Below are 11283 nucleotides of genomic sequence, written 5' to 3'. Positions count from 1 at the left end.
ATAGCTTATGCTCTAAGATCAAGAATTGACAAATGGGACCTTATAAAGTTGCAAAGCTTCTGTAAGGCCAAAGAACTATTTCTAAACAGGTCTACTTCCCCCATGTCCTAGTAACATTTTTTCCCACTATCCCTGGTGGGTGGTGGGCTAGAGGAGAGGTTGATCTCTTATGAAAGTAGGTGGAGAAAAATGTATGCCTACAAATAATAACAATATTGGCCATTTCTAAAATTAAAAAAATATTTTTCATTAATTAAAACAGAAGTTAGGGTATTTGGATTTGTCTCTAAAGTCTTTGTCTGCATTCTGGGAATTGTTTTTGGTAAACAAAATGATCCCTAATTGATCACAGTCCTAACTGAATGTAGAGCTACAGAATATAAAGTACCTTCTAGATTATCCAGTAAAGCAACTATTATTGTATATGGAGCTTTATGGCACAGATAGGCCAAATGGCCTACTCAATGCCAAGTAATGAATTCACATGCTATATTGTACAGTGCTTTTCCTGTGGTAATATATGTTCTCTAAAATCAATACAATACACTCCTCTATTTTAATTAATGCTACTTAGAACCTATTTAAAATTATTTAATATAAAAAATGAGAAATGCCAATAACACTATTACTATGCAATAAAACCAACAGCAGTATATTGTGCTTGTCAATTAGAAGGCATTTGGGAATAAAAGGTTTGGTTCCAGTTTCTCAGAGGAGCATTCACTAACACAAGCCAACATTACTTGTTATGTATGTGCAAGAATATATGACAATGACAGAAAAGACAGGAAAATTTAATGAAGAGAAACAAAGTGAGAATATAATGTGATTCAGATGCAACTGAAACATCTTACAATTAAACCTGATACCTTAGATAAAACAAAACAAAACAAAACAAAACAAAACAGAACAAAAAAACCCTATGGATGAGGGAGCTGAAAGACTTTATAAGCATCAAAAGACAAGGATACCTGATGTGAAAGCGTCTTCTAGACATAATAGGGAAACTGCACCCATGAAATCTCAATGATATGATTGCCTAAACATAATCTGTATAATGACACTATTTGACTTGCCAATCTGGATGGAGAAAAGTTTCATATAAGGTCCCACTGAAATACAGAGATATAGGCATTAAATCTATGTCTGATGAGAAAGGGAGTATCTGTTTTCTCCAAGGAGGACATCAATAAATAGTTTATCTCATCCAAAATGTTCAGCCCTAAACACATACACAAACTTGTGATACTAAAGGGACTCAAGGGGATCTATTATCTATCTATTAATATATATCTAATATCTGTCTATATCGCTATTATATATCATCTATCATTCATCTATCCATATCTGTCTGTCTATCTATCTATCTATCTATCTATCTATCTATCTATCTATCTATCTATCATCTATCTATTATGTAACAATAATAATTGAAGAAGAAAAGGTCATGAATTTCAAAGGGAGTAGAAATGACAGGAGAAGAGATTGAGTGGAGAGGATGTGTGGAAATGATGTAAATATAATACTCATGTGAAATTCTAAAAAATGTAATACTAAACAAAATGGTACATAAATATTTAAATTTACCAAGATATACATACTGAAAATTTAATTCTAATGTATTTATTTTTATCATAGAATTCCAATGATAAATTTATTTTCTCCTTTGGAGTTTTTCATAGCTTCATTTCTGCTTTTCCAGTAAAAGTATGTCTGTCCTGCTTATACTTAAAGTTTTGAAGTAACATGTGTAGCTTTGCCTGGCATTCTTAAAAAATAAAAATAAAAATAAATGTGTGTGTGTATACATGTTCTGTGTTTGAGTGTGCCTGCATATGACTGTAATAGGAATATGAAGGTCAGAAGAGAAGTCCTTGGAGTCATTTATTTCCTGCCATCTTATAGGATCCCAGCATCTACACTTGTCATCAGGCAGGATGCAAAAGCATCCACCAGCTGAGCCATTTCACCAGGTCATGATTTTGATCATCTGATCCTTCTACCTCATCCTTCCATGTCTAGGTATTATAGATGGGCACAGCTATTTCTATTTTACCAGGTGTTGTAACCCAGTGCATACTAGGTAAGTATTCTACCATGAGCAATATCACCATCCCTCTCATAGTATCTAACTTATGTTTGATTTCATAAATTTAAAATGTTTGAAAGAAATTATTTTGAAAAAAATTAAAGCATATTAAGGAAAAAGTTCAACATAGCTTCAACTGAAGGCTTTGGCAAAAACACTCAAGGAAAGCTCATGAGCAGGGCCTCTTCAGGAAGACAGCTGCAGTGAGGTTTATAAAATACCATATGCAACACAATTGCAAGAGTTCTTTTATAAGCAGAGTTGTTCCACATCTGTGCCTGACTCATTGTTCATCTAAATACAGACATCTCAGATGACTCTATCCATCTTGCTACTCTCTGTGTTTCCATAGTTACTCTGAAAATTGTTACTAACCCAGTGCAGTAACAAAATGAGCGCTCCCCAAGGAGGGTTTCCATGAGCATTTACCACTTCATGCTTATTCATCCAAGATGAGTCTAGTCACACATTTTAATCGATGTTTTATGCTTAGTTATAATTGATAGATTATAGGATTTGTAAATAGCTGAAGAATCCACAATAAGTCTCATTCCATATTTGCATCCTTCAAAATTCCACCCGAGTGAGAATTCTGATTTTGTTAATTATTAACAAGACAAGATAGACTGGGGTTTTAGGTGGAGATGAGGTGGTGGGGTTTAGCATTATGCCATATGTAAAGTTCCAGTTATTTGGATTATACAGAGATTAATGAGACAGTGTCTTTGATACAGAAGAGAGCATAGGTCTATGTAGGACTGTTAGGGCAATGGGTCATCACAGTTGAATCTAATATAAGTTCAAATGCCTTTACACAATGAGCCACAAACCTTCCTTGAGAAAGGTATGGCACATTGCAAAGGAAGCTTGATAGCAGCTGAGGTAGTAAGATGATAGTGGGAGGTGACTAGAGTGTATTTCAAATAGGAAAGTAGAGCTAAGTTGAGGCTAGGATCGGAGGGCAGGAGGGCACTAGATTTGAAAAATAGGAGGCTTCTCACAGATGGGACTTAGTGATTTTAAAGCGCTATTTTTTTCAAACACAAAAGAGCCAGATAAATAATCACATACCATGCCATTTATTTTACTCATAGTATGTTTCTACGCCAGGGTGTGTGCATGCAATTATGTGATACATTTGTTGATGACTATGCTTTTAAAATAAAATCCCCAAGAGAGTGACTTACCCAAAATGAGAAAAGTTCATTGTAGAATTTTGTTAAATAGCTCACAGAAAGAGCTTAATATAAAGCCTCTTTTCAGGCATCTGCCACCCTCAGTCACTTTTCAGAATGATTACAAAATGCATATCTCAGTCATAAAGATTTAACAAAATATTCTCCTGCCATTTATAGTAATGCTTCCAAATGACAAGTTCAAATTACTTGTTGTGATTACTCTTCATCTGGGCAAAACACATGTTGTAACATAGTCACAAGATGCAATTACATCGATTGCAGTGGCATGGAATAACAACACTGGAACAAAGCTAATCACATACAATGCACACACTGTTTAGATTTCTCCCAACCACATTTACTTTTTTGTATTGCAATCTGTTCACCATTTGGACTAATCACTAACTCTTCACTGCATGTGTGTTGTGGAAAATATCAGCTGAGTTATACAAACACACAAAAAATAAGAAAGTAAAAAAGAATATTAATGCATAGTCCAGACACTTTAAATTTCAAAGATAGCTCTGGCACTATAAAAACCTTGCTGTACTGACTACTAATGTTATTGGACCTCTTCTTGTTGTTTGATATCTACAGGGAATTAGCTGCAGGAGACATTAAGTTCCTCTGAGTATTAGGCTTCTTGTGTAAAATGTGACAGTACTGACATTTAACCCATATTGCCAATATGGAGAGGTGATTATACTCACAGAATGTGATTCTGTGATGATCTTACAGGGCAATTATACTGCAAAGGCCAAAATTTGCCATCAAATATACTTTTCATGCATAGTTTTTAATATCTTTGATTTTACACACACATTCACACATACAGAGACACAAAGGAACACACATACATGCAGATACATGCACACAAGCATGCACACTCATACATGTACACAAACATGCATGCACACAGACATACTCACATACACATATACACATACATATATACACATACTCACACAAGCATGTACACATACACACATACTCATATGCATGTGCACACAGAGAGAGTAATAACAGAAAATGACAACCCTCAATTAGAGTGTCTAGCAAATCTGCAAATTGTTGTTACTTTGACTTCTAAATAGTTGTTACTTTGACTTCTCTACTTCTCCATCTTAAAGCTTCCTTTACTTTTTATTTCCTGTGTTTGGTGAGGTCTCATTTCACCTTATGCTCTTATTTACTTTCAACTTTGTTCTGAAATGTACCTCACTTCTCACCATTATACCTACAAGCTTGGGAACCAAAGAAACATTTCTACCTATATGTTGTCCATGTCTTTTGGTGCACATGCAATGATCCCTACCCTCTTCCCAGACCAAAATGCCACTTCATCACTGTTCTTGATCATAAATTAATAATCAAATGGTAGAAATTCTAATTAACATATGAGTCACCATTATTTCTCTCAGTTTCCTCTGACAACATATCAAATACTTATAGTCATACTTGTGATGATAATTTTAATCACTATGAGGATATCTTCCATGGATATCCTTTCTGGTATAAAAATTATATGCTCATCACATTTATGGGACCTTGCCAAACAATATGTGTTTAGGTGATGTCATCCAATTTAAATAAAAGCTAACAAATTACTGAAAGAGACTCATCTTCTTCTCTCCTGCTTTCTTTCTAATACATGAGTATTCAAAATGACTCCATGAGTATTTCCAATAGCTCATGACTATTGTACATGTTTATGCTCTCATCACCACATAGAAAATTAGAAATAATAAAACTGTTCTTCATATATTTACTCACAAAGTCTCCTTCCCTCTTTCTAAAATTAGAATTGGAATTGTGTATACATGTATTAAAGAGTTTTTCAAAATATATAATCAAGTAAGAACTAAAGACTTTTAAAGACCAATAACTGACTATATGATGGCTATGAGATGAAACCTGCCTTTCAAGGCTCCTTGCTACATTTCTAATTAAAACAAAGTAGGTGAGAGTAGAGTAACCCATAAAGCATTTATGACTACAAAATTGAATTATACATGCCTAGAACATTTCTTTGATATGAGGAATTTCCACTTTACACCTAGATTTCCAGTAACTCATAACCACTACCAAAGGGTAACTCACAACCATGTACATTCATATGTAGGAAACAACTGGGGAAAACAAATGATCTTCCCACATGTTCTCTATGGTGCATGGTGTAAGTTTATTCTTCAAACAGAGCATATTCTATTGTTTGTTTCCTGAGACAGCATCTTTCCATGTTGTCCCCACTGACCACCAACTTCTTGGGTTACAAGAAGCCTCTTTTTTCATCTGAGATGACAGAACATACTACATGCCTGGTTCATGGTTAGCAATCATTTGTTTTAAATGTTTGAGACTTTTATACACATATGCTGTGTTTATATCATTTCCACTCTTTCTATTATTTACATCCAATGAGTGCATTTAGTGTTGGTCGTATTTAAATAAAATCCTTTTTATCAGAACTTTTCTTTATTTACATTTCAAATGTTATCCCCTTTCCTCATTTCCCCTCCAAAACCCTCCTATCGCATACCTCTTCCCACTACTGTTCTTCAACCCACCAATTCCTGCCTCCCCTACACTGGGGCATCAAGCCTTCACAGGACCAAGGGCTTTTCCTCCCATTGATGTCCTACAAAGCCATCTGTTACATATGCAGTTGGAGCCATGGGTCCTTCCATGTACTCTTTGGTTGGTGGTTTAGTCCCTGGGAGCTCTGAGAGCATTGGTTGGTTCATGTTGATGTTCCTCCTATATTGCTGCATAATCCTTCAGCTGCTTTGACCCTTTCTCTAGCTCCTCCATTGGGGACCCAGTGCTCAGTCCAATGGTTGGCTGAGAGCATCCACCTCTGTATTTGTCAAGCACCAGCAGAGCCTCTCGGGAGACAGTCATATCAGGCTCTTGTCAGCAAGCACTTGTTGGCATCCACAATAGTGTCTGGGTTTGGTGACTGTATATGGGGTGGATCCACAGGTGAAACAGTCTCTGGATGGCCTTTCCTTCAGTCTCTTTTCCACACTTTGTTGCTGTATCTCCTCTCATGGGTATTTTATTCCCCCTTCTAAGAAGGACCGAAGTATCCACACTTTCAGCTTCCTTCTTCTTAAGCTTCATTTGGTATGTGAATTGTATCTTGGGTATTTCAAGCTTCTGGGCTAATATCCACTTATCAGTGAGTGCATATCATGTGTATTCTTTTGTGATTGGGTTACCTCACTCAGGATGATATTCTCCAGATCCATTCATTTCCCTAAGAATTTCATAAATTCATTGATTTTAATAGTTGAGTAGTACTCCACTGTGTAAATGTACAACATTTTCTGTATCCATTCCTCTGTTGAGGGACATCTGGGTTGTTTCCAGTTTATGGCTATTATAAATAAGGCTGCTATGAACATAGTGGAGCATGTGTCCTTATTACATGTTGGAGCATCTTCTGGATATATGCCTAGGAGTGGTATAGCTGGGTCCTTCTGGTAGTACTATGTCCAGTGTCCTGAGAAACCAGCAAACTGATTTCCAGAGTGGTTGTACCAGCTTGCAATTCCACAAGCAATGAAGGAGTGTTCCTCTTTCTTCACAACCTTGCCTGTATCTGTTGTCACCTGAGGTTTTTATCTTAGTCATTCTGACTGGTGTGAGATGGAATCTCAGGGTTGTTTTGATTTGCATTCCCCTGATGACAAAGGATATTGAACAGTTCTTTAGGTGCTTCTCAGCCATTTGATATTCCTCAGTTGAGAATTCTTTGTTTAGCTCTGTACCCGAGTTTTTAGTAGGGTTATTTGTTTTTCTGGTGTCTAACTTCTTGACTTCTTTGTATATATTGGATATTAGCCCTATATCAGATGTAGAATTGGTAAAGATCTTCTCCCAATCTGTTGGTTGGCATTTTGTCCTAATGACAGTGTCCTTTGCCTTACAGAAGCATTACAATTCTATGAGGTTCCATTTGCCAATTATCTTAGAGCATAGCTATTTATTTGTGTTCTGTTCAGGAAAATTTTCCCTGCACCTATGTGCTCGAGCTCTTACCCCATTTTCTCTATAAATATTAAAAAACATATCATATATGTAGATATGTGCATGAGTACACACATGGATGCTAGAGAACCTTGACATCATTGGAAAACCATCAACCTCCTCTAACAAAGTGTCTGTCACTCCTTGGGACTCATCAACTATATTAGCATGGTTAATCAGTGAATCTCAGAAGTCTTCCTATCTCTACATCCAATGTGCTGGGATGAGAAGTGTTTGCTATGACATTTACCTCATTTATGCAGGTCCTGGGGAACTGATCTCATAACCTTATGATTGCAAGGCAAGTACTTTACCAATTAAGCAATAATTCCAGGTCAGTGTACTAATGTTTCTAAGGTAGAAAAAATTTTTTAGTTGAGGCTTAAGAGACTTAAATTTTCAAGATAGAGTTATAGAATAAAGAGAATAAAAAGATGCAGTAATGCATCTTCAAAAATAAGCATATGGATACCTTATACTTTTGACTGAATACTGAATATGTATATATATATATATATAAATATATATATATATGTATGTGTGTGTGTGTATGTGTGTGTGTGTGTGCGTGTGTGTGTGTGTATAGTAAATTTCTGAAGACTGTAAAAAAAAAACATTGTTTTTGCTGGGTGCTAGGATTCATAGGATCATGCAGTGCATTTATCCATTGTCTAAGCTGCTACTGCTCAGTGTCCTAGCACAATACCTTGAGTACCTAATTAAGGTTTCTTCTAAAGATAACACATTATGCATCAAAAATTTCAGATTTATAATAAGAGTGACATTAGAAACATCTTCTTATAAATTGTTGTAAAACCTGTGCATATTCATAGAGTACAATGTGATAATGTAATTCATATATATACTATATAATATTCAAAGCAGGGTAAATGGGAGTTTTATCTCATAAAACATTTCTCATTTCTTTTTTCCAAGAAATGTCAAATGATTATCTTATCATTTTGATAACACATAAATTATAACAATGTGCAATCTAGAACACTTTATTTCTCCACTTCTAATTCTAAGATGGTACACATTTTTGGGTATCTTTCTATTTCTTTCTCTCTGTTGCACCCTTTCTGATTTCTACTGAAATTCTCTCAACTGACATGGAGACAGAGTTTTTCTTCAGTTTCTCCACATGAATGAAAGCATCTGGTATTTGTCTTTTTGTTCTAGGTAATTGCATTTAACATAATGTTCTCTAATTTCATCTAAATGCCAAAAGACAGTATTTAATTTTTGCCAGGTCTCATAAGAGGATTTTAGTAATTCAGTCTTGTTTTCTAGTAGCATACCCATTAGAAAAGAAACCAATAATGTATAAAGGAATAATACAAGTTTTCAACTGTTATCAACATCATATCTACATGATCAGATATAATTAATTCTTAAATATATAAAAAGACAAAAACATGTAATCTATAAGAATATTTGAAAAATACAGATATAGACAAAAAGACCTAAATGTAGCAAAAAAAAAAGTGAGTTCATAAAATGCACTGCATGGCAAGGGTTAAATGGGTCAACAAATAAGGACACTGGATTCTGATCCTTATGACCTGAGTCTAGTCCTGCAGGAACACAAGCATTAGAAGGAAAGAAATGCCTTTGAACACTGCTCTCTTATTTGTGTATATGCACTCTGGCATGCATCCACATTCCATATATAAACAAGCTACCAAACTAAAAAATTAAACAAACAACTAAGCAAACAAACTCTGTGAAAAAGAAGTAGATGGACAATACTGGGAAAACAATTATTTTTTATGTAAAAACAAACTGATTTGATTTTAAAACCAAAATATACAACATCTGATTTGAAAGATACACAGGATGAGTTCAAAATCAGACTATCTACTGCCATGGCAAGGTTACACTTAAACATGTATCTACAGACTTATACAAAGTCTATTAGGTACAGAAAGAACAAATTCAGTAATGAAAATTTAGACCCATTATCACTGATGGTAGCAGTAAAAACCAGAAACTCAGTAATCAGTTTTCGAAGATGTGTGAATACAGCACTGAAAACTACAAAGTTATGGTAAGAGAAAATTAGAAACAGCCAAGTAAAAGGTGACCTACAGTGTTCATTAGTTGCACTAAGGTCATAACTTTGTCATGGAGCCAGTACTTTCTAATTTGATCTACATTTGTTGTCATCTCTCTGTCTATCTCCACAATAGCAATTACATTCTCTGGAGGCATATTTGTAGGAATCAATAATTGTTTCCAAAATTTATAGTTAAAGACAGAAAATAAGGAAGATGGTTTTTGATGTTGGAAGAATATTGGAGGTTCTGTACTCTAATTTCTTCTTCCATATTTCTTTTAATAATCAAGACAGTAGGATAGTGACAGAAAAGAAGGTAAGGCAATCAATACTACTAAACAAAGAGATCATAAATACAATACTCTACAGTTGATGGGCTTCTGACAAAGTCACCAAGACAAATCAACTTGTTAGACAGAATCTTTTTAAAAAATAAATGAAGCTGGGTCTGGAACATCTGAGTACCCATATGAGGTATGGGGGAGTAAACTTGATGTTTAACACAGAGGACGTGAAAAAATTTTTAGATCAATCTTGCTACTCAACACAAAAGCTAAAATTATATAAATGTATATAGGAGACTCTTTTTGCAATTATGAATGTTCAAAACCTCATAAAATGTGGCAACTATTAAAGAGATGGACTACTGTATAAAACATGATTAAAATTAATGTTTTGCTAATTTTAATGATTTGTAAAGAAAGTCACTAGTTAACTTGTGACTTCAGAAAATATTTCAGTGATGATTTGTCTTATATAATAAACACATGTTTATGCATATATATGCTTATATATATATATGTATATATATAAGCTTTATACATCATAAATAAAGACAAAATTAGACAAAAGATTTGGATGGACCAAAAAAAAAGGCAGATAATTATCATTAATCCTTAGAAGGAGGTAAATTAAGATAGAAGTGAGTTATCACTGTACCCTTTTATTGTTAAGAATTGTTTTTGCTATTCTGGGATTTTTGCCTTTACAGATGAATTTGAGAATTGCTCTTTCCATGTTTTTGAAGAATGTTTGAATTTTGATGGAGATTGCACTGAATCTATAGATTACCTTATGTAGGATGGCCATTTTTAGTATGTTAATTCTGCCAATCCATGAGCATAGGAGATCTCTCTACTTTCTGAGATCTTTGATTTCTTTCTTTAGAGATTTGAAGTTAATGTCATACAGGTTTTCACTTGTTTGGTTAGAGTTACCCCAAGATATTTTATAATATTTGTGACTTTGTGAAAGAGAGTTGTTTCCATAATTTCTTTCTCAGCCTTTATCCTTTGTATAAAGAAAGGCTACTGAGTTATTTGAGTTAATTTTATATCCAGCCACTTTGTTGAAGTGTATATCAGCTGGAGAAATTCTTTGGTAGAATTTTTGGGGTTGCTTATGTTTATCATCTACAAATAGTGACACCTTAATTTCTCATTTACCAATTTGTATCCCTTTGATCTCTTTTTGTTGTCTTATTGTTCTAGTTAACACTTTGAATATTATACTGAATAGGTATGAAGAGAGTGGGCATTCTTGTCTTGTTTCCTATTTCAGTGGGATTGCTTTAAGTATGTTTCAAATTAATTTGATATTGGCTGTTGGTTTGCAGTAAATTGCTTTTATTATGTTTAGGTATAGGCCTTGAATTCCTGATCTCTCTAATACTTTTACATGAAGGGGTGTTGTCTTTTGACAAATGCTTTTTCTGCATCTAAGGAGAAGAGCTGGGTAAACACCATCCATGACCTCAAGCTTTACTATAGACCAATAGTGATAAAAACTGCATCGTATTCCTTCAGAGATAGACATGTTAATAGATGGAATAGAATTGAAGACAAAGAAATAAAATCACACCCTTATGGTCACTTGATGTTTGGCAAAGATGCCAAAAATATACAATGGAAAAAAAAGCATCTTCA

Source organism: Mastomys coucha, unplaced genomic scaffold, assembly GCF_008632895.1.
Source record: "Mastomys coucha isolate ucsf_1 unplaced genomic scaffold, UCSF_Mcou_1 pScaffold21, whole genome shotgun sequence".
NCBI classification, from domain to species: Eukaryota; Metazoa; Chordata; class Mammalia; order Rodentia; family Muridae; genus Mastomys; species Mastomys coucha.
The sequence above is the reverse complement of the archived record's forward strand: the minus strand, read 5'-3'. Positions refer to the sequence as shown.